The following is a 26,154-nucleotide window of genomic DNA, read 5'->3' as shown; positions in this document are numbered from 1 at the left end:
TCAGTTTTCTTGACCAACCGTCTGCCTACTGTTACTCTAAATCACATGTCTCCTTTTGAAGTTCTGTTTCATCAGCAACCAAACTACTCTTTTTTGAAAGTTTTTGGATGTGCTTGCTACCCTTACATTCGCCCATACAATCGTCATAAGTTTGATTTTCATACTTCTTGCTGTGTTTTTATTGGTTATAGTCTCTTTCATAAGGGATATAAGTGTCTTCACTCCTCTGGCAGAGTCTATATTGTCAAGAGTGTTTCATTTAATGAATATTATTTTCCTTTTCTGATTCTTTTCCTAATCCCAGTCCTCAATTAAACACGGATTTCTCTTCTCCTGAAAAGTGTGCTGCACCTATCTCCTTTTGGCCTATTGTCACTTCTTTTCCATATACAAAGCCACCTACACCTACTATTTCTACACCTTCCCATACGTCAGCTATAAAGAGTCTTGTGTCTTCACCTTTATCTATTTCACCTGCTTCCTCACATGCATCATTAAATGAGTCTTCTTCTGTCTCATCTACTTTACCACCATCAAATAATCTGCCCCCACGTACTTCTCCTCTTTTAGAAGTTCCTTTTTACATTGAATTGAATATTCCTCCTCCTGCTGTCCAAAGTCTTCATACCATGAAAACACGATCACAAACAGCTCGCTGTCCCTCTTCTGCGACAGCTCTTTTTGCTTCCACTTGTATAAATCCTCATGAGCCATCTTCAGTTGCTGAAGCTCTTGCTTCTCCTCACTGGTTTGCTGCTATGACAGCTGAATATGATGCACTTCAGAGTAATTAGACTTGGACTTTAGTTCCACGTTCTCATGATATGCATATTGTTTCAAATAAATGGGTGTTCAAAGTTAAATACAACGCATATGGTTCAGTTCAAAGGTGCAAGGCCCGTCTTGTTGCAAAAGGATTTCAATAGCAACCTGGTCTTGATTTTACTGAAACTTTCAGCCCTATTGTGAAACCTGTTACTGTGCGTGTGATTCTCACGTTGGCTGTAACTCATCACTGGGATATCCAGCAACTTGATGTCAATAACGCCTTTCTTAATGGCGATTTGCAGGAAGTTGTTTTTATGCATCAGCCGACTGGTTTTGTTAATCCACATCATCCTGGTTATGTTTGCAAATTATCCAAGGCTTTATATGGCTTGAAACAGGCCCCTCGTGCTTGGTTTGATAAACTCAAATTTGCCTTACTCAAAAGGGGTTTTTGGAATGCGGTTTCTAACACCACTCTGTTCTATTTCTTAGATTCTGCTCATGTTATCTATTTGCTGATCTACGTGGATGATATCTTGGTCACTGGTGATAATCCTCAGCTTATCTCGCAGCTTATCTCAGATTTGAATGGTAAGTTTTCCCTTAAAACTCTTGGTTCTTTGAGTTATTTTTTGGGTATTGAGGCTTACCGTGATGCATTTGGTCTTTATCTGACTCAAGCCAAATACATTAAGGATTTAGTTTGCAAAACTAACCTCTCTGAAGCTCATGATTGCCTACGCCTATGATTTCTCATTGTAAACTGGCTTTGAATGATAGTGACTTATTTAGTGAGCCTTCTTTGTATCATAGTACCATTGGTTCTCTTCAGTACCTCACCATTACTCGGCCTGATATTGCCTTCACTGTCAACAAATTGAGCTAGTATTTATAGGCCCCTACGGTTCATCACTGGCAAGCTTGTAAACGTCTCCTTCGTTACCTTAAAGGTTCTCTTCACTTTGGCTTACATCTTCAGGCTGCTATTCCTCTTATGATTGAAGGGTATTCTGATGCCGACTGGGCTAGTAACCTTGATGATCGTCGCTCCACTAGCGGTTATTGTATTTACCTTGGTGGCAATCTAGTTCAATGGAGCTCTAAAAAGCAACATGTTGTTGCTCGTTCCTCTGCTGAATCTGAATATCGCTCTCTTACTCAAGCAGCCACTGAAGTTATTTGGCTGTAGTAGTTATTTCAGGAGCTTGGTGTTACATTAATGCATTCCACACCAGTTCTCTGGTGTGATAATATGAGCGCTGCCTCACTTGCTTCGAATCCTGTTCAACATGCTCGCACCAAACATATTGAGATTGACCTCCACTTTATTCGCGAAAAGATTGCCTTAAAAGCCTTAGCCGTTCAGTATATTTCTTCCGATCATCAACTTGCTGATATTTTTACTAAGCCGCTGCCTATCACTCAGTTTAATATTTTTCGGGACAAACTCATCAAAGCTTCTCCTTTGTTTCGCTTGAGTGAGGATGCTGACTAGTTGAAGTTGTATTGTTTTCTTTCAATAATGCTGCTGCATTTTTTTTGGGACTGTACTGCTACTGTAGTATCCTTCTGGAAGATGCTTGCTGGCATTGTTTTTTTTTAATTCTGCTGGTTTCTGGATGTTGTTGGTTTGCATGCATTTTTCGGATGTTGTTGCTTTGCACTGCAGCATTTTTCTGGAAGATGTGTGCAGTTTTGCGTTGTTATTTAGGGTTGCATTTTCAGGATTTCGTTCTGCTATTGCATCTACTCTCTGGAAAAAGAAAAGAAAATTGTTGAGAAGAGAAAGATTTTATTAATCTTTTCACTTAAATGAAAACGGTGAAAGTGTTGCCTTTATATACAGAATTCGTTTACTAAGCCTAACAAACTGCAGTTACAAAAACTAACTCTAGTTAGTCTTTGACTTTGTAAACAATTCATCATTTAACATCCTCCCTCAAGCTAGACAAAACCTTGTCTTAGCTTGCTTAACAAAGTAAAACAGAGCTGATGCAGTAGAATCCCATAGAACAGAAGCTTCATTCAGAACACAACTTCCAGAGAGTAGATGCAACAGCAGAACGAAATCCTGAAAATGCAACCCCAAATAACAATGCAAAACTGCACACATCTTCCAGAAAAATACAGCTATACCAGTCCAGAAAAATGCAGCAATGCAAAGCAACAACATCCAAAAAATGCATGCAAACCAACAACATCCAGAAACCAGCAGAATTAAAAAAAAAACAATGCCAGCAAGCATCTTCCAGAAGGATACTGTAGTAGCAGTACAGTCCAAACTAGGACCGAAATATGATCCTGCTATCATGACAATTACCTCTAGATTGGAGTCCAAAGTTGACACTGTTACACTTTAAGAGGCATAATTCCTTCTGCAAAAGTATGAGCTGCGACTTGAAAAATTCAATTCAGTCAACCTTTACAATAGCTCAGCCAATGTAGCCGTCACCAATCACTTTCGTAATCCTAATAGTTCTGGTATAAACGATCAGTCCCATCTCAATAGTAATAGTGTCAAAATGACATATTCTTATTCCAACACAATACCTTCACTAATCTCACTTGGTAATCCTCATCATAGTTCACAAACCTACATCACACCACCAGTTCACACAACTCCAACCTACATTTCTTCATCAACTCACACAGCTTTTCTAACTCAACCTTTTGTCCCCTACAATGTTGGTAGTTACAATAATAGAATGCCTAGTCTTGTCGTTTATGGCAGAGGTAGAGACCATGATAGTGGAAGGAACAAGTTAATTTGTCAAGTATGCAACAAGGCTGGCCACTCAGCCATACAATGTTACTATCGTTTCAATTCAGCTTACAATGGCAACAATGGTATTCTACAGTAGCCTATCGCTTCACCTCAGAATTATCAGAACTCACAATATACTAATCCTTCTCCACAGCCTCATAACACTGGTTATCGTACTTCTTATCAGGGATTTCCTAGTGGTTTACAATCACATAGTGGTCTGGAACACCTTCTTATCAGCATACTGGTTCATCTGGTGGTTTCTTCTCTAATACTCTCAACCAGTCTCCCGCCTTTGGAGTTCCCAGTCAACAATCTTTAGCCAATTATGTCTCTATTGGACCAGTTCTTGGAATTACATCTGATATTGGTTCTACCTGCTGATATCCTGGAGCTTATCACAGCCAGTAGCATGTTTCCTCTAATGTTGTTATAGCTTTTACTCTAACCGACCCTGCATAGTACATGGACTCTAGGGCTACTGATCACGTGACTTCAGATCTTAATCATTTGAGCATCAGCAAGAACTATGGTGGTGATGCACAGCTTCAAGTCGGTAGTGGTGAGCATCTTCCTATTTCTCATACTGGATATTCTTCTTTTCCTAGCACATTTCATTCTAAATGCCTACATCTTAGAAATATACTTTGTGTACCTAAAATCACTAAAAACCTTCTTAGCATTTCTAGGTTCACAAAAGACAATAATGTTATTGTAGAATTTGATGCTAATTGTTGTATTGTTAAGGACAAATCCACCCGAGCAATGTTACTTCAAGAGGGGCTTAAATGAGGCTTATATCAACTGGATATACCATCCATTCCTTCTTCGCCTTCTTACTCCAATTAGTCCACTGCCTCTTGCTCACCAAACAACTATGTTGCTCCTGCGTAGTTTTTTCACTCTTCAGAGAACTCACAGCTTAGCTTACCTCCTAGATCCATTTATCATGTAAAGTCTAGCCACAATTCAGACTCTATATCACCGTGTAAAGAGTCTTTAATTCCTACAAGTACTGGTCAACATAATAGTCCTAATAAAGATGTTTTACCATGTAATTCATCTTGTATTTCCTTAATAATAATAAGACCAGTTGTCTATCTTCTTGTGATGTTTCCAATTTGTCTTTCTACGTATGATAAATGTATTACCACCATGCATAAACCTGCTATGTTCAATGACACTTGTTCTAATAATACTACTAATGTTGATACTAAAAACCATCTTACTTCTACCACATGCATTCCTATTGATTACATGTCTGTTGGTGTGCCTACTGATGTACCTCATTGTGTTACTTTTGTGTGCTCTATTGATGTAAATAATTCTCCTTCTGATGCAACTATTTTTATTGATTCTATGCATCCTAGTGTGCCCAAAGTTCCTACACTTGCTTCTGATCATTCTGTGTGCCACTCTGACATTATTAATTACTCTAATATGTCCACAGCAAGTTGCTTTGCTATTAACAAACAAACAAACTCTTACATGGTCTGGCATAAGAGGTTGGGTCATCCTAACTACTCCACACTTCAAAAAATCCTCTCATGCCTTAACAAACCCCCCTCATCATCACACTCTTCACAACTTTCACATTCTGAAATTTCTTGTTGCGATACGTGTCAATTAGGAAAAATGCATCAGAATAGGTCCCCTCTCTCTCAATCTCATGCACTTGAACCTCTAGAATTAATTCATAGTGACGTTTGGGGTCCCGCCCCTATGACTTCTATAGAAGGTTTTAGGTATTATCTTCAATTTTTAGATGATTATAGTAGATTTACTTGGGTTTTTCCTTTGGAAACAAAAGCTGAAGTCAAGTCTAGTTTTATTAAATTTCATCATCTTGCTGAAAGACAATTTGTTACCAAATTGAAGTGTCTTCAATCTGATCAAGGTGAAGAGTATAAAGCTCTCTTATCTTATATAACTAAAACAAGAATTCAGTTTAGGCATTCTTATGCCTATGTTCACCAACAAAATGGTTGTATCGAAAGGAAACATAGGCATATTGTAAAAACCGGACTCACTTTGCTTGCTCATGCATATATGCCCTTGAATTATTGGTGGTGTGCCTTTGAGACTATAGCTTTTTTAATTAATATGATGGCTACTGAAGTTTTAAAACATGACACTCCTTATTACAAATTGTTTTGAAAACAACCCTCTTATAAGAGTCTTAAAGTGTTTGGTTGTTCTTGTTTCCCTTACCTCAGAAATTTTAGTATCCACAAGTTCAGCTTTCACTCCTCTAAGTGTGTGTTTATAGGGTACAACTTAGTCCATAAGGGGTACAAGTGTTTGAGGAATGATGGTAAAATTTTCATTACCCCTAGTCTGAAGTTTCATGAAATTGAATTTCCTTTCTTTCAAAATCAGTTTCTTCAATCCAATGTCAGCCCTTCCACAAGTAAGTTTGTTGATGATAATGGTCCCACTTCATCTTCTTTTCCTTGTCTCATTCTTCCTCACATATCCTCTATTTCGGTAGCTCCTAGACCCCATGTAGTAACAAGACCTTTAGGTAAAAATGTCTTCAATGATTCAACACTTAGTATTTACTCTTCTACAGGTCCACCTCCTTGCCCTTCAGACTTGGCAACCAAATCACCTGCTTCTGATTCAAACTTAGCCTCTCAAACACCTACACACTGTTCAGATTTAGCCCCTCAATCACATACACACGTTTCAAACTTAGCACCTAAATCACCTTCTTCTAACTATAACTTAGCTCACCATTCTACTGCTTCAAACTTAGCTTATGAAGTTACCAATTCAGCTTGTCCATTGCCTTCTTCACAAGACACCTCCACCACTAACTCCACCCCTCAGTTAGTTTCTTCTTTACCCATTCTTCCACCTGTCTATGCTCTTCCCACTCGCCAACTTGAGGTTGATCTATCGTCATCGCAGTTTCTTGCTAGCTCAGAAACATTGCCCACTGCTAGTTCAAAGTCATTGCATTCCTTTGCTTAGAATGTCCATCCCATGATTACAAGAGCAAAAATAGTGGCTGGTTTGTCAGATTTAGCCCCTGCTGTAGTTCAAGACAATTTTGAAACTCTACCACATACAACCTATCTCACTACAAGTCAGCCTATTGTTGAGTCTGAACCTTCTTTAGTGGCTGAAGCTCTTTCTAATCCTACCTAGAAGGCAGCCATGCAAGTGGAGTTTGAAGCTCTTGTTCGAAATAACATTGGACTCTTGTTCCATCAGCTCTTGATATGAATATTGTTGGAAACAAATGGGTTTTTAGAACCAAATTTAATGTTGATGGTTCCCTACACAAGTACAAAGCCAGGTTAGTGGCAAAAGGCTTTCATCAAACTCCTAGACTTGATTACTTTAAAACATTTAGTTCGGTTATCAAGCCATCCACCATTAGAATCATCCTTACTATAGCTATGTCCAACTCTTGGGATATCCAACAAATTGGTGTGAATAATGCATTCATCAATGGTGTGCTTAATGAGACCGTGTATATGAGACAACATATTCGCTTTGAAGTTTCAAATCGGCCTTCCTTTGTTTGCAAACAAAATAAAGCACTATATGGCTTAAAACAAACTCCTAGAGCCTGGTTCGACAAGCTCAAAACTGCCCTTCAACTCAAGGGCTTCCAGAATTCTATTTCGGACTCTAGTCTCTTTATTTTTAAACAATATTCTGGTATTACTTATGTGCTTCTTTATGTAGACGATATTCTTATTACAGGCTCCGATCCTTCTTACATCTCTCACCTGATTAAGGATCTTAATGAAGAATTTGCACTCAAAACTTTGGCTTCTTTGAAGATTTATTGGGTCTTGAAGCTACTAGATCATCTACTGGTCTTCATCTCAAGCGAACCAAGTATGCCACTGATTTACTTGTTAAAACTCAAATGTTAGAAGCTCATGCATGTGCCATTCCCATGGCTGTTGGTACCAGGTTATGTACTGAAGATAGTCAACCTCTTGAGCTAACTACATTGTATAGAAGAACAATAGGTGCTCTCCAATATTTGACACTCGCAAGACCTGATATAAGCTTTGTCGTAAACAAGATTAGTCAATTTTTACAAGCTCCTACAACCCTTCAATGGCAGGCCTGCAAAAGAGTCCTAAGATATATCAAAGGAACTCTTGATTTTGCGCTGCAATTCAAGCCAACAAGCTCTCTCCATGTTGAGTGTTATGCTGATGCATATTGGGGTAATAATCCTGATGACAAAAGGTCAACTAGCAGATATTGTGTTTACTTGGGTCCAAACTTAATCCAATAAAGCTCACAAAAGCAAAAAGTGGTTGGTTTATCTTCTACAGAAGCTGAATATAGAGCTCTTATCTAAACTGCCACATAAGTAGCCTGGTTACGGAGTATGTTTTCTAAATTAGGCATTACATTTCACGCAACTTCCATTATTTGGTGTGACAATGTGAGTGCAGGGGCACTAGCATCTAATCTGTCTTTCATTCAAGAACAAAACATATTGAAATTGACACTCATTTCATTAGGAACAAGTTTTAGCCAAAAAAATTGATTGTGCAATATGTTCCATCTAAGCTACAGATCGTAAACCTACTGACCAAGCCACTTTTCGCTGCTCAGTTTGCTAAATTGCGACAAAAACTGATAGTTACTACACCAATAACTTTGACATGAGTGTGGTTGGAAAATATGCATGGTTGATTATTGCTTTGCTCCTTTTTCAAGCTGCAGAAAAGACTACTACTCTGTTTCTTAAACTGGTACGGTAGCCTTGGTATGAGTGTGGTTGGAAATTTGCATGGCTGATTGTTTAGTTACTCCTTATTTTTTATTTTTTATTTTTTTTTTATTTTTTTTTTTGGCTAAAGAAAAGACTACTGCTCTATTTCTTAAACTGGTACAAGTGGCTTTGGTATAAGTATGGTTGGAACGGCGCATGGTTACTTGTGGTCTTACTTCCTTTCAAGACTACTGCTCTAGTTCTTCAATTGATATAATGGAATATGTGGAGTTTATACTCTTGGTATTTCCTTAGTTTGTCTTCTCAAGCTGCTGCAGTTGCTTCGAGTATTGCTGTTGCTTCACGAATTGCCGATACAATTTAGACTTATACAAGCCATCTACACAAGACATCTGTAAGTATTACATGCAGTCTGTAATACCCTTCCTCCCTCCAAATATTATGACTAGTTTTTGGTCTAAGGGGAGATGTTAACCAAAAAGGGTAAAAGTGGCTAAGTGTTAGAACCAGTTTAGTTTGAGAGGAGATGTTAACCAAAGAGGTTGAAATTGTAAAGTTGCTAAGTGTTTGGACTTTAGCAACATTAGCCAAAAGTGACGTCGTTTTATGTTTAAGATTCTTTAAGAGATTGTTCTTCGTTCTCAACTAAAAACACTGTATATAAAGAGAAAGTCTCTCTTTTACTATAACAATAATTCAATAAAAAGTGTACTTTCTTCTCTTCAAGTTTCATCCTCTGTTTTTCTCCCAAATTAGGCCCATTCTTGTCACAAATTCTGATGTTGAATATGCTTAATTTTTTAACATTTTTATAAATAGTTTTGTCTAATATTGTTATTAAATATCTATTAAAATATTAAATATTGTTTATGTTTTATCCAGTATTTTAGTCTTGTAATTAAAATTTTGTTACTTCACATTAAAATATATCTTGACTTGTTTTATCTAAATAGAAATAGGAAAGAAACAGACAGAATAAATTTGAACTCGTCTTTTATGTGATATTTTTTGTCATGGTATAAAGTTCTGATGGTTCCTTCACATCCATAATCCTCATATTGATTTTGAAAATGCATGTCTATCTATACAGTTTATTCAAAGTTTCTGGGATGTAGTTGAGAGCATGCCAAGCCAATCAATTTCTGGGGTACTGTATCACACAATATAAAAGTTGCTCCAGGAAAATTAATAGACATTTAGTAACAGATAGACATGTTGATTGAAAAAGTGTTGACAACTTATTGGGCAATGAGATACGAAACAGTAGCAAAACTGTTTGTAGCGCATTAAAGGAAAGCGTAATAAATAGTTAACAATGGTTCGGCAGGCGAGTTTCCAAAATATGTTGTGGTTCGGCGTAGAATTTAATCTAAAGAATAATGGAATGGAATTTTTTTTTTATATGTTATAGGAACAGTATTTAGATTGCTGTTTGTCGAACGTGTTTAATTATTTGAAATTGTTATAATCATTGGTGTTTAATATTTTTATTAAATATTGTTTACGTTTTACTGATCATTGTAATTTTGTGATCAATTTTTCTTTATAAGTTATTAAATATTTGGATCAATCATAGATAATTGAGTGAGTTTTAACTTCTATTTTCATATTAAACTAAAAAGCATTTAAATTTGTACATGTGCAAGAAATTGCATAAGAAACTTACTAAAAAATAAAATTTCATACAGACTATTTGGTAATCCACGTTACATCTATGACATGTGATATTTTCTAGTGATGTTGATATGTCTCAGTGTATACGATTTTGATTCTCCTTGTTGTAGGTCCCAAATATTCGTCTTTTAATGAGAATTGTGGCAGTTGGAGTCAAGGACTTGAATTGTTCCCTGCAATATTTCAGTTTGTAGAAATGATTAGGTAGTTTTACTAATTTCATTAGAATTTGTATACCTTTGTTGTCATGTACAGAAAGCAGAGCAATGACAGTGTGATATATTGCTTGCATGTTATACTTTTGGTAAACTACAATCAATAGTTGTAATCCCATATATATATCATGTTCGATGAAGAACAAATGTGTTCCTAGCAGTAGCAAAGCTTGTTTATTTTCTGCTTTTGCAAGTGTCTTCAGAATTGAAAGTCTCACTATTGTTATTATTTTGAAATGTCCATTCTTTGTAATATTTATTTTATGTTTGCTTCTTTGTTCAGAGATTTGCACCTGTAAATTGTATGGTAAGTAATGGTTTTGAAGCACAAGATTTGTAATAGTTAAAAAAAAAATCCATAGTTGGGAATCACAATACCATTACCTTATGATTAAGCCATTAAGAATAAATAAGTGTGCTAAATATGACTCAGTTAAATATGGATCCTAAAACACATTTTGTTTTTTGTGTATTAGAAAAATATTAACAACTAAAGATGCACATGGTCGGCAGAGTCATTTGTGTGGTTAACCATTATTGTTATAAGAATACTGCGGAATAAACCACTATCTTATTGTTATTAGTTGTATGTTTAATCATTTTGTATAATATCATTTTCTGTATGACTAAGAAAATAATGAAATCAATAGGTTAATGAAATGCGATGGTTTTAGTGAAGCTTACGTTAACTATATTGCTTGTAAAGCGGTGTCATCTTTGTCGGTTTCTTTTACAATGATTCGTTGTAGAATTTCTGATGGTAATTGTAACAGACCTGTGGGTTGTTTTTTTTTTTTTTTTTTTTTGTTCTTTTGTAAGGAATCATGATGTTTTGGTGTTGTTTTTTGGGTGCAAGTATATGAAAATTATCTTGTCGATATGGTATCTATGGTTTATATAGTTCGCGTGCAGGTAGCAAACAAATTTTTTTTTTTTTGTATTACAATTGCTTAGATAATGTTCTATTAATTATTAATAAGAGTCAGCATTGTTATCTGAATCTGGTTTTTAATAGTTTTGTAAATTAATGATGGTTGCATTAATCATTTAATGTTAAGTATTACATATATTTAAATGTATACGGTCCATATTCATGTAAATTTCTATATACGTAAATTAAGCATTTGAGACATTTGATTAGTACGAATTTTTTAAACCAGTGGGAAACGGATCTTGTTTCATCAAAATAAATGTCTTCTTTTATGAATTCCATTAATATCGTATAAATATCTACATAAACAGTATCATTTATTTGATCAACACTTTAACAAAAGTTGTACATTAAGAACGACATTAAATATCACAATACGAGATATCATCAAAATATCAATCACATCAATCAAAAAGTAAGTACATTAACCCATAATTAAAACCAAATTCTAATATCCTGATTTTTAATAGTAATGTCACATCAAAAATATCACATAATATTACAATGCACCGATCAACAATAAATAAACATGATGATCTAATAATAATGATATTTTGTTGGCACAATTTTAAAGGAAACAATAATAAATATTTTGTTAAATATTCAAGTCAAATATGTTGTGATGATGTGATAATATATCAATCAATATAAAATATTTATACGGTTCGACATTGGTCTTGTTTAATTGTTTATGTTTTATTGAGTATCTTAGTTTGTTAATTAAAATTTTGCTGATTCACAACAGAACATATTTTGATTTGTTTTGTTTAATTAGGAAAACAAAAGAAAAAAATGAAATACAAATAAAGATGTTATAATAAATAAACATGGTTGTTTAAGAAGAATAAAATCTAATTGGCACGAGTTTAATAGAAAGGATAATAAGAATAAATTGGAAAAGGCGGTAAAAATGTATATGCATGAAAATATGACATCGAATATCAAAGACATGTCTGCAAAAATAATATTGATTGTATGTTTAAACCATATAATATTCAAGTAGTCTTCTCAACTTGCATGAGTGATTTAATAACATCTGTGTACAATTGATATTAATAATTACAAAGGTATATGTAACACCCACATGGAGGTATGTAATTTAATTTATGCTCTTATACCTTTAGTTGATTTTTTTGCTAAAGTTATTTTGAGAAAATGTGAAGAAAATGCCTTAAACTTGCATTAAGGGTAAAATGGTCTTTTCACTAAAAATTAGTTGGAAAAGTGGGGAGTGAAAAGAAGTAGAATTTTATGGAGAATGTATTAAAAATGAGGGCATTATGGTAATTGACTAAGGGAGATAAATGGAATTTTAAAGAAAGTGCAAGGGCAAAATGGGAAAGTATGCATATTAATATGAGATATTAAGAGTTCAAGCAAAAAGACCCTATCATTCTCTACTCCCTCTCACACAACTTCACTCTCAATTTCTCTCATCTCTTCATCAAATTTCCAAGGGATTTTAGAGGGCTTTTGGTTGGATTTTGGTAGAGATTTGATCCTAAGCACCCAAAGGTAAGAATTCTTGCAATAGATGTGGGATTAATTTTTAAAGTGTTGAATTCTTATAGTGTTTATGCTTAGGGTTTTAGAGAAAGAACAAGTCTACCAAAGAAAGAGAGATTCTAGTGGAATTACTCAAGCACAAGGTAAGTAAATCCTACCCTAAGTATGATTTAAGTTATGTTGTGTAGAGAATTTTCTTTATGCATATATATGTGTTATATGTAAAATTGTTGATGGATTTGGTGTTGAATAATGATTAGAACCTATCCATGAGAAGTTGTGTTGGTGTAGTTGTTATTTGATGAATGTTTGGATGAGATTTGGAAGAATTGAAGTGAAAATTTTGAAGTGTGTATTTTGGGCAGATTTGGTGTTAATTATGGAGGAGTTTATTCCAAATTTTTGGTGGCCTAAAATAGAGATAGAAGTGTAGCCAAATTAGTGTTGATTTGTGCACATGAATTGTTTGATGAAATGCCAAAGAGAAGTGCATGTATGAGAATGATTATGTGTTACTTTGGGATGAGTTTGTAGATGGTAGAGAATGACATGTTTGCATTCCATAATGCATAATTGCATTTAAATATGTGAATTTAGAAAGAATTATAAGGATGAAACCATCAACATGCATACATATTCATAAGATCATGAAAAAGCCCTAAAATATGTTGAAGAGAAAATAGAAAGAAGTGAAAATATTAAAAATATTCAAAGATATTAAAGATATTCAAAGATATTAAAGATATTCAAATCTGAATTTTTCTTAAAGAAGTGTAAAAAAAAGATAAAAAGAAGAGGAGGTTGTTGCGATGGGGAGCCATGAGTGACATAGTCCCACATGCACGCCGCCTTTAGTGAGCGGCCTCAGAATTCAGAAAGAAGAATTGTACAGTCCGTTAGAAGTGTGTGTGGATGAGGACTGTACCCAGAATTAGAGAATTCACTCACACGGCCAAGGCTCCAAATCCATGCCTCAACCAAGTCCGATCGGCAAGAATAGAAAGAAAGAAAAGAAAGAATAGAAAGAAAGACTATAAAAGAAAGAAAGAAATAAAGAAAAAGAAACAGAAAATAGAATAAGAAAAATAGAGAAGAAAATGCATAATTTATGCATATTTGTGCATTTGCATCATGAATATGCATAATACCATGCTCATTATCATGGGTAGTGAAAAAAATTAGAAAACAGAGAAAAAACAGAGAGCAAAACAGAGAAAGAATAGAGAGAAGAACAAAGACAGAATAGAGAATACTCGGGAAATGAGTTGTAAGGAAAGAAAATTCAGGATTTAAGCAACGGAGAGAGAAAGGTAGCATAGTGGGTTTACTTACTGAGCCATTAGTGCTCAATCCATTGTTTTTAATGTTTTGCAGGTAATAGGTGAGTTGCGGTCGCTCGGAACATCACGCAGTGGAAGGGTTGGGCTACACTGTCAAGTTGCTATTTTTTAGAACATTTTGTAAATATTTGTATATAAAGAAAAATTAAATATGGGCCCATACTTTATTACTCGTATATATATGTGTATTTTCTTATATATATTTTTAATGAGTTTTAGTGATTATTTTACGAGTATACTAGCTAGAAAGAAAGCATTACAGTATAATTATTAATTTTATCTTAACATCTCGTTAATGACTTCTTTGAATTTGTGTTCCTTCACTTTAATATTATGTAAATTATTTATTTAAAATTTTAAATAATTTTTTTTTTTTGAGAATACAAAAGGTGTTTTGGGAAAACGAATAAATGTCTATTAATAAGTAAACATGTTAATTGAAAAAACGTTAATAACTTTTTGGACAAGAGGATACGAAATGGTAGCAAATGTAATAAATATTTTGTTAAGTATTCAAGTCAAAAACGTCATAATGATATTATAATATATTGGTTGGATAGTGAATAATGGTTTGGCAACCTTGCTCCAAATGGATGTTATCGTTCAGAGTGGGATTTAATTTGGTTGATAAACAAAATGATTTATCTTAACATATGGTCATGACTTCTCTGAATTTGTCTTGGTATCACTTTAATAGTATGTAAATGATTTATTTAAAATTTAAAATTATTTATTTATTTTTTGAGAATACAAAAAGTGCTTTGGGAAAACGAATAAATGTCTAGTAATAAGTAAACACGTTGATCGAAAAAATGTTAATAAGTTTTTGAGTAAGAGGATACAAAGAGATAGTTAACGTAATAAATATTTTGTCAAGTATTCAAGTTAGAAACGTCATGATGATAGTATAATATATCGGTTGGATAGTGAATAATGGTTCGGCAACCGTGCTCCAAATGGATGTTACCGTTCAGAGTGGGATTTAATTTGGTTGATAAAAAAAATGATTTATCTTAACATCTGGTCATGACTTCTCTAAATTTGTTTTGGTATCACTTCAATATTATGTAAATGATTTATTTAAAATTTAAAATTATTTGTTTGTTTTTTGAGAATACAAAAGGTGCTTTGGGAAAACGAATAAATGCCTAGTAATAAGTAAACACGTTGATCGAAAAAATGTTAATAAGTATTTTAGTAAGAGGATACGAAGCGGTAGCTAACGTAATAAATATTTTGTTAAGTATTCAAGTTAGAAACGTCATGATGATAGTATAATATATTGGTTGGATAGTGAATTATGGTTTGGCAACCGTGCTCCAAATGGATGTTATCGTTTGGCATGGGATTTAATTTGGTTTGTAATAGAATGAAAGTTTTTTTCGATGTGCAATAGGAATGTTTATTTATAGATTTTGTTCATTTATGCTAGAGTTGGTGAACTCTATTTAACATTTAGGTACCCATTTTAAAGTACAGCGGAATATTTACCAAGTAGATTAAGACATTTCCAGTTTAACCACATCAAACACAAGTGCGGAAAGTAAAGAACACATCCATATACATGGTTCGGCTAAATCAAATTTTAGTCTACATCCATGGGACCTTGTCCAGATCGAAGCAATCCACTAAGTCAAAAACAGATTACAAGATAATGTTCAAAGTTTATCTAAGTTACAGTAAAAAGAATTCCCTATTCAACTTTACACTTAGCACCACACTCTGAATCCTTAACGTGTAGCAACTCCTTGGATATTCTTTACGCTGGGAACACACCCAAGAATAGCTTGTCAACAACCAAGCTTCAAGCACTAATGCCATACATCAACATCAGCAAAGGAACCACGTTCCAAGAGCCATCAAGACAATGTTTGATATGGTGAGGTTTTGGCATAAAATGGAGATAAACCTTGAACCTTAAGAGAAAGAATACTCTAAGAAATTTCAGAATACAATGAAATAAAATGTCAAAAGGTTAGATTCATACACGCAAGAAGAGATATTATATAATGAAGGAGTTTGTAACAACTTCTTTCTACTATCAAAATCATTAAATATATTAATGAAAAGACAAGTATACTTATCAAAATAGTTGGGCCCAAAAAGTTTTCTTTACTTAATATATACATTCTTTACAAAGTATAATATCATTTGTACAAGAAGACTCTCAAAACAGTGGACAGTGCAGCCAAGTCTCCTCGCTTGCCGACGTCCATCCGACCAAGTCCTCACCTATGACCTGTAAAAACATAGAGAACAACTGGGTTAGCATAAAGATGCTTAGTAAGTAAATCTTTTATTCTATAGTCCCCGTGTATTACTCTTCAATTCTTTTCTTACTCTACTTCTAGCTCTCACTATTCTTTTCTTTCTTTCTATTCTCATCACCCATGGAGAATCTCATAATAACATGCATGGATGGGATGCATATGCACTAATCATAACAATGCATTTCTCTCTTTTCTTTTCTTTCTATTCTTTTCTCATGTTTTCTTATTCTTTCTTATTCTTCGCCGATCGGTCTTGGTTGATGCATGGATTCGGAACCCTTAGTCATGTGAGTGTACTCTCTCTCATGTATAGCCCTCACCCACATGTATTTTCACGGCTATACGAATTCTTTTTCTCATTCTCATTCCGCTCTCTCATGGCGGATACCGCTCTCTCATGGCGGTTACATGTGGTTAATTTCTACACTCACGGGCTCCCCATCACACAACCTATTCTCTTTTCTCTTCTTTAGCACTTCTCTAGTGCTAACTCTTTCTTTCTCTTATTCTAAGAGAATTAGTTCTTTTCTTTATCTCTATTCTTAGAGTGTTTCTTTCTCATTTCTCATATTTCTTTCTTAGGTGATTATTCAAATAAACATATGCATATGGATGGCTCATGCCTAGAATCTTTCTTATATGCATTCATGAAATGCAAATATGCTATGTTGCATAAAGTAAGGTTCTCTACTTCTACTCATGCTTCTTTTAGGCATTTCATCAAACAATATGTGTGCATACATAAACTCTACTCTTACTATAATTCTACTTCTTTCTTAACCATCCAAAATTGGAGTTCAACTCCTTTAATTCATCACACATCCTGCAAAGAAAATACACTTCAAATATTCCTCTCAAAATTCTTTCAATTCTATCCATACTTCTACCAACTTTTATCAACACAATCCACCATTTTCATGGTGGAATTCTCTTCATAAACAACAATAAACTCATTCATAAATCCATCAATACATGACAAACATAAAAATTCAATCAATTAAATCATATAGAAATCTCTACACATCATTCAATCATGCAAATCACACTTAGGTGGATTTACTTACCTTAAACTCAAGTAGAATCCACTTAAGCTCTCCACTCTTGATGGCTTGATACTTTCTCTTAAACCTTAAACACAAACTCAATAAGGATCCTACTCTTACACCAATAAAATTCACATCTAGAGTAAGGATTCTTACCTTTAAGTGCTTAGGATCAACTTGTATCAACTTCTAGTCAAAAACCCTCCAAAAATCCTTGAAAAGTTGAATGAAAATTTGAGAGAATTGAAGGATGAAAGAGGCGGTGGAAAGAAAGAAATGAGAAGGTTTTCTAAAACTAAACCTTTAATATCTCATATTTTCTCCCCTCTTTCCCATCTTACCCTTACTCTTTCTTAGGAATTCCATCTTTGTCCTTTAATTCTTTGCAAATGCATCGCCAAATAAACTATTCTCCATGCAATTTCCTTGCATTTCAATACCCATTTTTTCTGCTAATTAGGGGTAAAATGGTCATTGTGCCCCAAAGGAAGAATTCTCTAAAAACTCAAGGAAATTTTCAGCCAAGTCTTCGCCGAGCGAAGCTATTTCTTCGCCCCGGCGAAAACTTACAGTAGTTACACCGTGGGTTGTAGCACCTCTTCGCCGTGGCGAAGACTGTAACATCAAGATTTCGCCAAATCTTTATAATTTTCAGGGCAACCACTCAACCAAACCAAACAATTAACAACATACAAACTCAAATGAGGGTAAATCAATAAACATTCAAGCCATTCATCAAGTCTTAACTACGTACCTCAAGTGGGGCATTACAATTCTCCCCTCCTTAAAAGAATTTCGTCCCCAAAATTCACACAAACAGCTTCGGGTAACGACTTTGCATGTCTTGCTCTACCTCCCATGTGGCCTCTTCAACCTTGTGATTTCTCCAAAGGACCTTCACTAACGGAATACTCTTGTTCCGGAGTTCTTTATTCCTTTGGTCTAGAATCTGACTGGGCATTCTTCATACACAAGGTTCTCTGTTATCTCAACAGCCTCTACACTCAGGATATGGGAGGGGTCATTTACATACTTTCGCAGCATTGAAACGTGGAAGACATCATGCACCTTGTCTATGCCAGGTGGTAGAGCCAATCTGTAGGCTACTTTCCCCACTCGTTGCAACACTTCAAATGGACCAATGAATCTCGGTGCTAGCTTCCCTTTATTTCCAAACCGCATTACCCGTTTATAGGGGGAAACTTTCAAGAAAACTTTATCACCCACTTCGAATTCAACTTCTTTTCTCTTCAAATTGGCATAACTTTTCTATCTATCTTGGGCTTGTTGCATCCTGTTTCTGATCAGCTTTACATCTTCAATCAATTTTTGAGTCATCTTAGGCCCAATAGCTATATTCAACTCATCTTTCTCACCTATCTCATCCTAATGTAGTGGAGATCTACATTGTCTACTATACAAGGCCTCGTAAGGTGCCATCTTAATCGTAGACTGGTAGCTATTATTGTAAGCAAACTCCACTAAGGGTAACATCTCATGCCAGGATACTCTGTAATCCATACAGCAAGCTCTCAACATATCCTCAAGCACTTGATTTGTTCTCTTTGTCTGCCCATCAGTTTAAGGACGGTAGGCGGTGCTAATAGCCAATCTAGTACCCAAGTTCCTCTGTAAACTCGTCCAGAAAATGGAGACAAATCTGGAATCTCTATCTGATACTATTGTCTTGGGTACTCCATGCAGTTTCACTATCTCTCTGATATACATCTGAGCGAGTTGATCCGAAGTAGAGCTCTCTTTTACTGGGAGGAAATGGGCTGATTTTGTCAATCTATCAACAATCACCAAAATAGCATTATATCCTCTCTGAACTCTAGGGAGACCTGTAATAAAATCCATCGAGATACTCTCCCATTTCGACTTAGGAATACTAAGCGGTTGGAGCAATCCTGATGGCCTTTGGTGTTCTGCTTTCACTTGTTGACATACCAGGCATTTAGCTACAAACTTCGCAATATCATTCTTCATACCAGGCCACCAATAGCCTTTCTTTAGGTTTTGATACATCTTAGTTGCTCCAGGATGAGTGGTGTAGGGTGTGTCATGAGCTTCCGTAAGAATTCTCTCTCTCAACTCCTTATCTTGAGGAATACACAACCGATTCCTGAAATGGAGAACACCATCTACCAGATGGAATTCTGGTCTCTCATGCCCATGCAGTCTCTGTAATAACTTCTGACACCACTCATCAACCACTTGCTTTTCTCTGATTTCGTCCAGTAAGGTAGACTGAATCTCTAACCTGGCAATCCCTCCTTGGATCACTTCAATCTGTTCTTTACACAACTCATCTATTAACTCTTTCTACCTGGTGAGTCGGGATAAATAAGCTTTCCTGCTCAATGCATTGGCTACTACATTAGCTTTTCCCGACTGATACTTAATCTCACACTCATAATCTTTAACTAGCTCTAACCACCTTCTCTGCCTCATATTCAGCTCCTTCTGAGTAAAGAAATACTTCAAACTCTTATGGTCGGTGTAGATATTACTCTTTGCACCATAAAGGTAATGCCTCCAAATTTTCAAAGCAAAGACTACCGCTGCCAACTCTAAATCATGCGTAGGATATCTTGTCTCGTACTCTTTCAATTGACGAGAAGCATAAGCTATCACCCTACCTAACTGCATCAACAAAGCACCCAGTCCCTGCAGTGAGGCATCTGTAAAAATGTCATAATCCACACCCTCTTGTGGTAACACTAAAACAGGAGCTGATGTCAACTTTTCCTTCAACTCTTGAAAACTCTTTTCACAAGCAGTTGACCATATAAAAGGAGTTCTCTATTTGGTAAGAGCTGTTAATGGCTTAGCCAACTGGGCAAACCCTGTTACAAATCGCCGGTAGTAGCCTGCTAATCCCAAGAAACTTCTCACCTTTTTTACCGTTTTCGGCCTTTGCCACTCAAGGATAGCTTTCACTTTACTAGGATCCACTGAAATCCCTTCGCTAGAAACAGTAAGGCCTAGAAATAACACTTGATTTAGCCAAAACTCACATTTGGAAAACTTAGCATACAACTTCTTTTCTCTCAATCGTTGTAGCACCATTCTTAAATGCTCCTCATGCTCTTCTCTCGACTTAGAGTAAACCAGGATATCATCTATAAAAACCACGATGAATTGATCCAACCAATCATGAAATACCCGGTTCATCAAGTCCATAAAAAACGCTGGGGTATTCGTTAACCCAAAAGGCATCACTACAAATTCATAATGCCCATACCTTGTACGAAAAGCGGTCTTAGCTATATCTTGCTTAGCCACTCCCACTTGATGGTATCCCGACCTCAAATCAATTTTCGAGAACACTGCCGCTCCCTTCAATTGATCAAACAAATCATCTATCCGAGGTAGCGGGTATTTATTTTTCACTGTCACCTTATTCAGCTTTCTGTAATCTATACACATCCGTAAAGATCCATCTTTCTTCTTCACAAAAAGAATTGGAGCTCCCCAAGGAGAATGACTTGGTCGAATAAAACCTTTATCTAAAAGCTCTTGGAGTTGCTTATTCAATTCCTGAAGCTCTGCTAGGGCCATTCGGTAAGGGGCTTTAGATATTGGTGCTGTTCCTGGTGCTAGTTCAATACTGAACTCAACCTCTCTCTCTGGAAGTAAACCTGGTAACTCTTCCGAAAACACATCTAGAAATTCTCGAACTACAGGCACCCTCTGAATTTCTGACTGAGGAACATCACCACTCTACACTACATGTGCAATGTATCCTGAACACCCCTTTCTCAACATCTTTCTAGCTTTCAAGCTACTGATCAACATACTCAACTGATGGCCCTCTCTGAAACTAAACTTATCTCCACTGTCAAGATTAAATCTTGCTTTCTTCTTTCGACAGTCAATTTCTACTCCATACTTCCCTAGGAAATCCATACCCAAAATCACATCGAAATCAGGCATATCAAACCTATTAAATCAACTAACAACTCTCTTCCATGAATCACTAAAGACTGTCTTGGAAGCATCTCACGGGTCAAAACACTAACCCCATCAGGTAACTCTATCTTAACGGGTTGGTCTACCACAACAAATTTCAGACTTAATCTTTCTATCATCCCATGAGATAAAAAAGAATGTGTGGCTCCCGAATCAATTAAAGCATAGAGAGGAACTGCATGAAAGAATAACTTACCAGTTACAGCTGATGGATTGACCTCTACCTCACCCTGTGCCATGGTAAACACCCTGGCATTCGTACCTCTAAAAGCTTGTGTTGTTGGTGGAGGAGGAGCTTTACAATCCCTCATTAGGTGCCCTGGCTGGCGACACCTATAACAAAAATTCGGACCAAACTCTTTTAGATACTCCCCCAAATGATACTTCTCACACTTAGGGCACGGAGTGACTCCAGCAGTTCTAGGCCGCTTACTCTGCCAATCGCCCCTATTTTTCTTTGGCTGGAATCTCTTTTTGTTTCTCATGTCTCTACCTCTCACAACCTCAACTCTTTCTTTCTGTGGAGCAGGGGACGGTTCATTCTGAACTTTCATGGATGGCCCTTCTGAACTCATCTTGTTCACATAAATTTCTGCTCTCAAAGCCCGCTCTAATGCTTCAGTATAGGTATGAGGGGGCTCTGCTCCGGTCATAACGTCACGGGCTATTTCTGGCCTTAACCCGTAAACAAATTTCTCTCTTCTCAACTTGGGAGTACTCACTATCCCAAATGCAAACCTTGCAAGGGAGTTAAATCTAACTGAATACTCTTTCACGGTACTCATCCCTTGCTTCAGATTAATAAACTCTTGCATCTTCTCATGAACCCGATCAACCGTTCGATACTCGACCTCAAACACTCTTCTGAAGTCTCCCCAAGTCATAGTTGCCATGTCATGAGTCTCTTCCATTAATTCTCACCAAATTCGAGCATCTCCCCGAAATAAGAAACTGGCATAGCTAATCCTTTCTCTATCATTCATGGGAAACAGGGCTACCGTCCGCTCCACGGACTTAAACCACTCTTCTGCTTCTAATGGGTCCCTAGTATCCCTAAACTCTGGCAGTTAGTGCTGATTTGCAAGCCCCTGAATCCGATCAACTTGACTCTGCCCTGCCTGAGGTATTGGCCCTACTCTTTCGGCACTCGCGGTCGGTTCTTATACAGGGGTTTCAACTCTTCCCTGACTCTCGACTAAAACTTGTTGTACGATATCTCGAATCCTAGCTTCATCCAAGGGAGGGGGAGTAGGGTCTCGCGGATTAGAGGATTCCCTCCTACCCCTTGAACGGGTTCGACGTCTCATCTACAAGACAACTATTCTCACATCAACTTCAGTAACCCGTTAGTAAGAAAAGAATTTAACTTATAGTGGTTGGCTAAGGCACATCGTAGTAGTGAGAATGACTCACTGTCCCATCCCAAAATCACTGCTCTGATATAAAAAATGTAACAACTTCTTTCTACTATCAAAATCATTAAATATATTAATGAAAAGACAAGTATACTTATCAAAATAGTTGGGCCCAAAAATTTTTCTTTACTTAATATATACATTCTTTACAAAGTACAATATCATTTGTACAAGAAGACTCTCAAAACAGTGGACAGTGNATCTTGCTTTCTTCTTCCGACAATCAATTTCTACTCCATACTTTCCTAGGAAATCCATACCCAAAATCATATCGAAATCAGGCATATCAAACACTATTAAATCAACTAACAACTCTCTTCCATGAATCACTACGGACTCTCCTAGAAGCATCTCACGGGTCAAAACACTAACCCTATCAGGTAACTCTATCCTAATAGGTTGGTCTACCACAACCGATTTCAGACCTAATCTTTCTATCATCCCATGAGATAAAAAAGAATGCGTGGCTCCAGAATCAATTAAAGCATAAAGAGGAACTGCATGAAAGAATAACTGACCAGTTACAGCTGATGGACTGGCCTCTACCTCACTCTGTGCTACGGTAAACACCCTGGCATTCGTACCTCTAGAGGCTTGTGCTGTTGGTGGAGGAGGAGCTTTACAATCCCTCATTAGGTGCCCTGGCTGGCGACACCTATAATAAACATTCGGACCAAACTCTTTTAGACACTCCCCCAATTTTCTTTGGCTGGAATCTCTTTTTGTTTCTCACGTCTCTACCTCTCACTACCTCAACTCTTTCTTTCTGTGGAGCAGGGGACGGTTCATTCTGAACTTTCATGGATGGCCCTTCTGAACTCATCTTGTTCACATAAATTTCTGCTCTCAAAGCCCGCTCTAATGCTTCAGTATAGGTATGAGGGGGCTCTGCTCCGATCATAATGTCACGGGCTATTTCTGGCCTTAACCCGTAAACAAATTTCTCTCTTCTCAACTCGAGAGTACTCACTATCCCTTTTGCAAACCTCGCAAGGGAGTTAAATCTAACTGAATACTCTTTCACGGTACTCAACCCTTCTTTCAGATTAATAAACTCTTGGATTTTCTCATGAACTCGGTCAACCGTTCGATACTCGGCCTCAAACACTCTTCTAAAGTCTCCCCAAGTCATAGTTGCCATGTCATGAGTCTCTTCCATTAATTCCCACCAAATTCGGGCATCTCCCCGAAATAAGAAACTGGCATAGCTGATCCTCTCTCTATCATTCATGGGAAACAGGGCTACCATCCGTTCAATGGACTTAAACCACTATTCTGCTTCCAACGGGTCCCTAGTACCCCTAAACTCTGGCGGCCGGTGCTGACTTGCAAGCCCCTGAATCGGATCAACTCGACTCTGTGCTATCTGAAGTACCGGCCCTTCTCGATCTTGTCTTGTGGGCAGTACTCTACTAGGGGTCTCGGTTCTCTCCGGTACAACTCTCCCTTGACTCTCCGCTAACACCTGTTGTATAATGTTTCGAATCCTTGTCTCATCAAGGGTAGGGGGAGTTTGTTCCGGTGGGTTAGAGGATTCTCCCTCATTCATCACACCCTTACCCTTCTTTCTATTACTATGTCTCATCTACAAAACAATCATTCTCACATCAACTTCAATAACTCACTAGTAAGAAAAGAATTTAACTTACAGTGGTCGGCTAAGGCACGTCGTAGCGGCGAGAATGACTTACTGTCCCATCCCAAAATCACTGCTCTGATACCAAAAATGTAACAACTTCCTTCTACTATCATAATCATTAAATATATTAATAATAAGACAAGTATACTTATCAAAATAGTTGGGCCCAAAACTTTTCTTTACTTAATATATACATTCTTTACAAAGTACAATATCATTTGTACAAGAAGACTCTCAAAACAGTGGACAGTGCAGCCAAGTCTCCCCGCTTGTCGATGTCCATCCGACCATGTCCTCACCTATGACCTGTAAAAACATAGAAACAACGGGGTGAGCACAAAGATGCTCAGTAAGTAAATCTTTTATTCCATAGTCCCCATGTATTACTCTTCAATTCTTTTCTTACTCTACTTCTAGCTCTCACTATTCTTTTNCAGAAACTTTAATAGTGGGTTGGTAGGTATTCTGCAAATCTGCACATTCCCTTTCTTATCGATCCTTTAGATCAGACTGAATCAACTAAGGAAGTGTTTGGATTACTGGTGAGACCGTGATTTCTCAGCCACAACAATGGCTCCATTGTTATCGCAGTACAACTATGCTGGATTGGAAATGCTTGAAATCAAATCAAGTTCAGTAATGAACTTCTTAGTCCAAACCGCCTACATGGCTGCATTAAATAATACGATATACTTAGCATCAAATGTAGAATCCACAGCAGTACACCAATTTGAGCTCTTGCAGCTCACTGCAGTTATATTGAGACAAAATGTGTAATCCCAAATTGCGAACTATAATCATCCTTTTCCCGTTTGGAAATAGCGTTACTGTATTCTCTTACAGTGAGCTCATCTTTCCTCCATAATCCAAGAATATATATTCTTAAGCCTTTTTCAAGTACTTAAGAATGTCCATTGACACTCACCCAGTGTCATTTACTTGGATTTAGTTGATATCTTCTACTAGTGCTAAGTGCACATAAGACACCAATCCAAGTACATAACATATTGCTCACTTGAGCCTGATTGATATCCACTACAAGTGCTGAATGCACATTAGATATCAATCTTAGCATACAAGATGGATCCACTTGCTGAAGCATGTGGGATCTTCTTCATTCTATCTCTCTCATTGTGTGGTTAAGGACACATATCCTTACAGAGATAGACACCATATGCCATCAGAAGAAATCCCTTCTTGGATTTTTTCTATACTGAATGTGTTCAGTACCTTGTATATGTACTTTGACTTAGTTTGAGCAACTTACATGATCTATCACGATAGATCTTTATTCCAAGGATGTAGGCTGCTGTAACAACTTCTTTCTACTATCATAATCATTAAATATATTAATAATAAGACAAGTATACTTATCAAAATAGTTGGGCCCAAAAATTTTCTTTACTTAATATATACATTCTTTACAAAGTACAATATCATTTGTACAAGAAGACTCTCAAAATAGTGGATAGTGCAGCCAAGTCTCCCTGCTTGCCGACGTCCATCCGACCATGTCCTCACTTATGACCTGTAAAAACATAGAAACAATGGGGTGAGCACAAAGATGCTCAGTAAGTAAATCTTTTATTCCATAGTCCCCGTGTATTACTCTTCAATTCTTTTCTTACTCTACTTCTAGCTCTCACTATTCTTTTCTTTCTTCTATTCTCATCACCCATGGAAAATATCATACTAACATGCATGGATGGGATGCATATGCACTAATCATAACAATGCATTTCTGTCTTTTCTTTTCTTTCTATTCTTTTCTTATGTTTTCTTATTCTTTCTTATTCTTTGCCGATCGGTCTTGGTTGATGCATGGATTCGGAACCCTTAGTCATGTGAGTGTACTCTCTCTCGTGTATAGCCCTCACCCACATGTATTCTCACGGCTATA

The sequence above is a fragment of the Pistacia vera genome, unplaced genomic scaffold (genome assembly GCF_008641045.1).
Source record: "Pistacia vera cultivar Batoury unplaced genomic scaffold, PisVer_v2 Contig288, whole genome shotgun sequence".
Taxonomy (NCBI): domain Eukaryota; kingdom Viridiplantae; phylum Streptophyta; class Magnoliopsida; order Sapindales; family Anacardiaceae; genus Pistacia; species Pistacia vera.
This window is presented reverse-complemented; position numbering follows the sequence as displayed.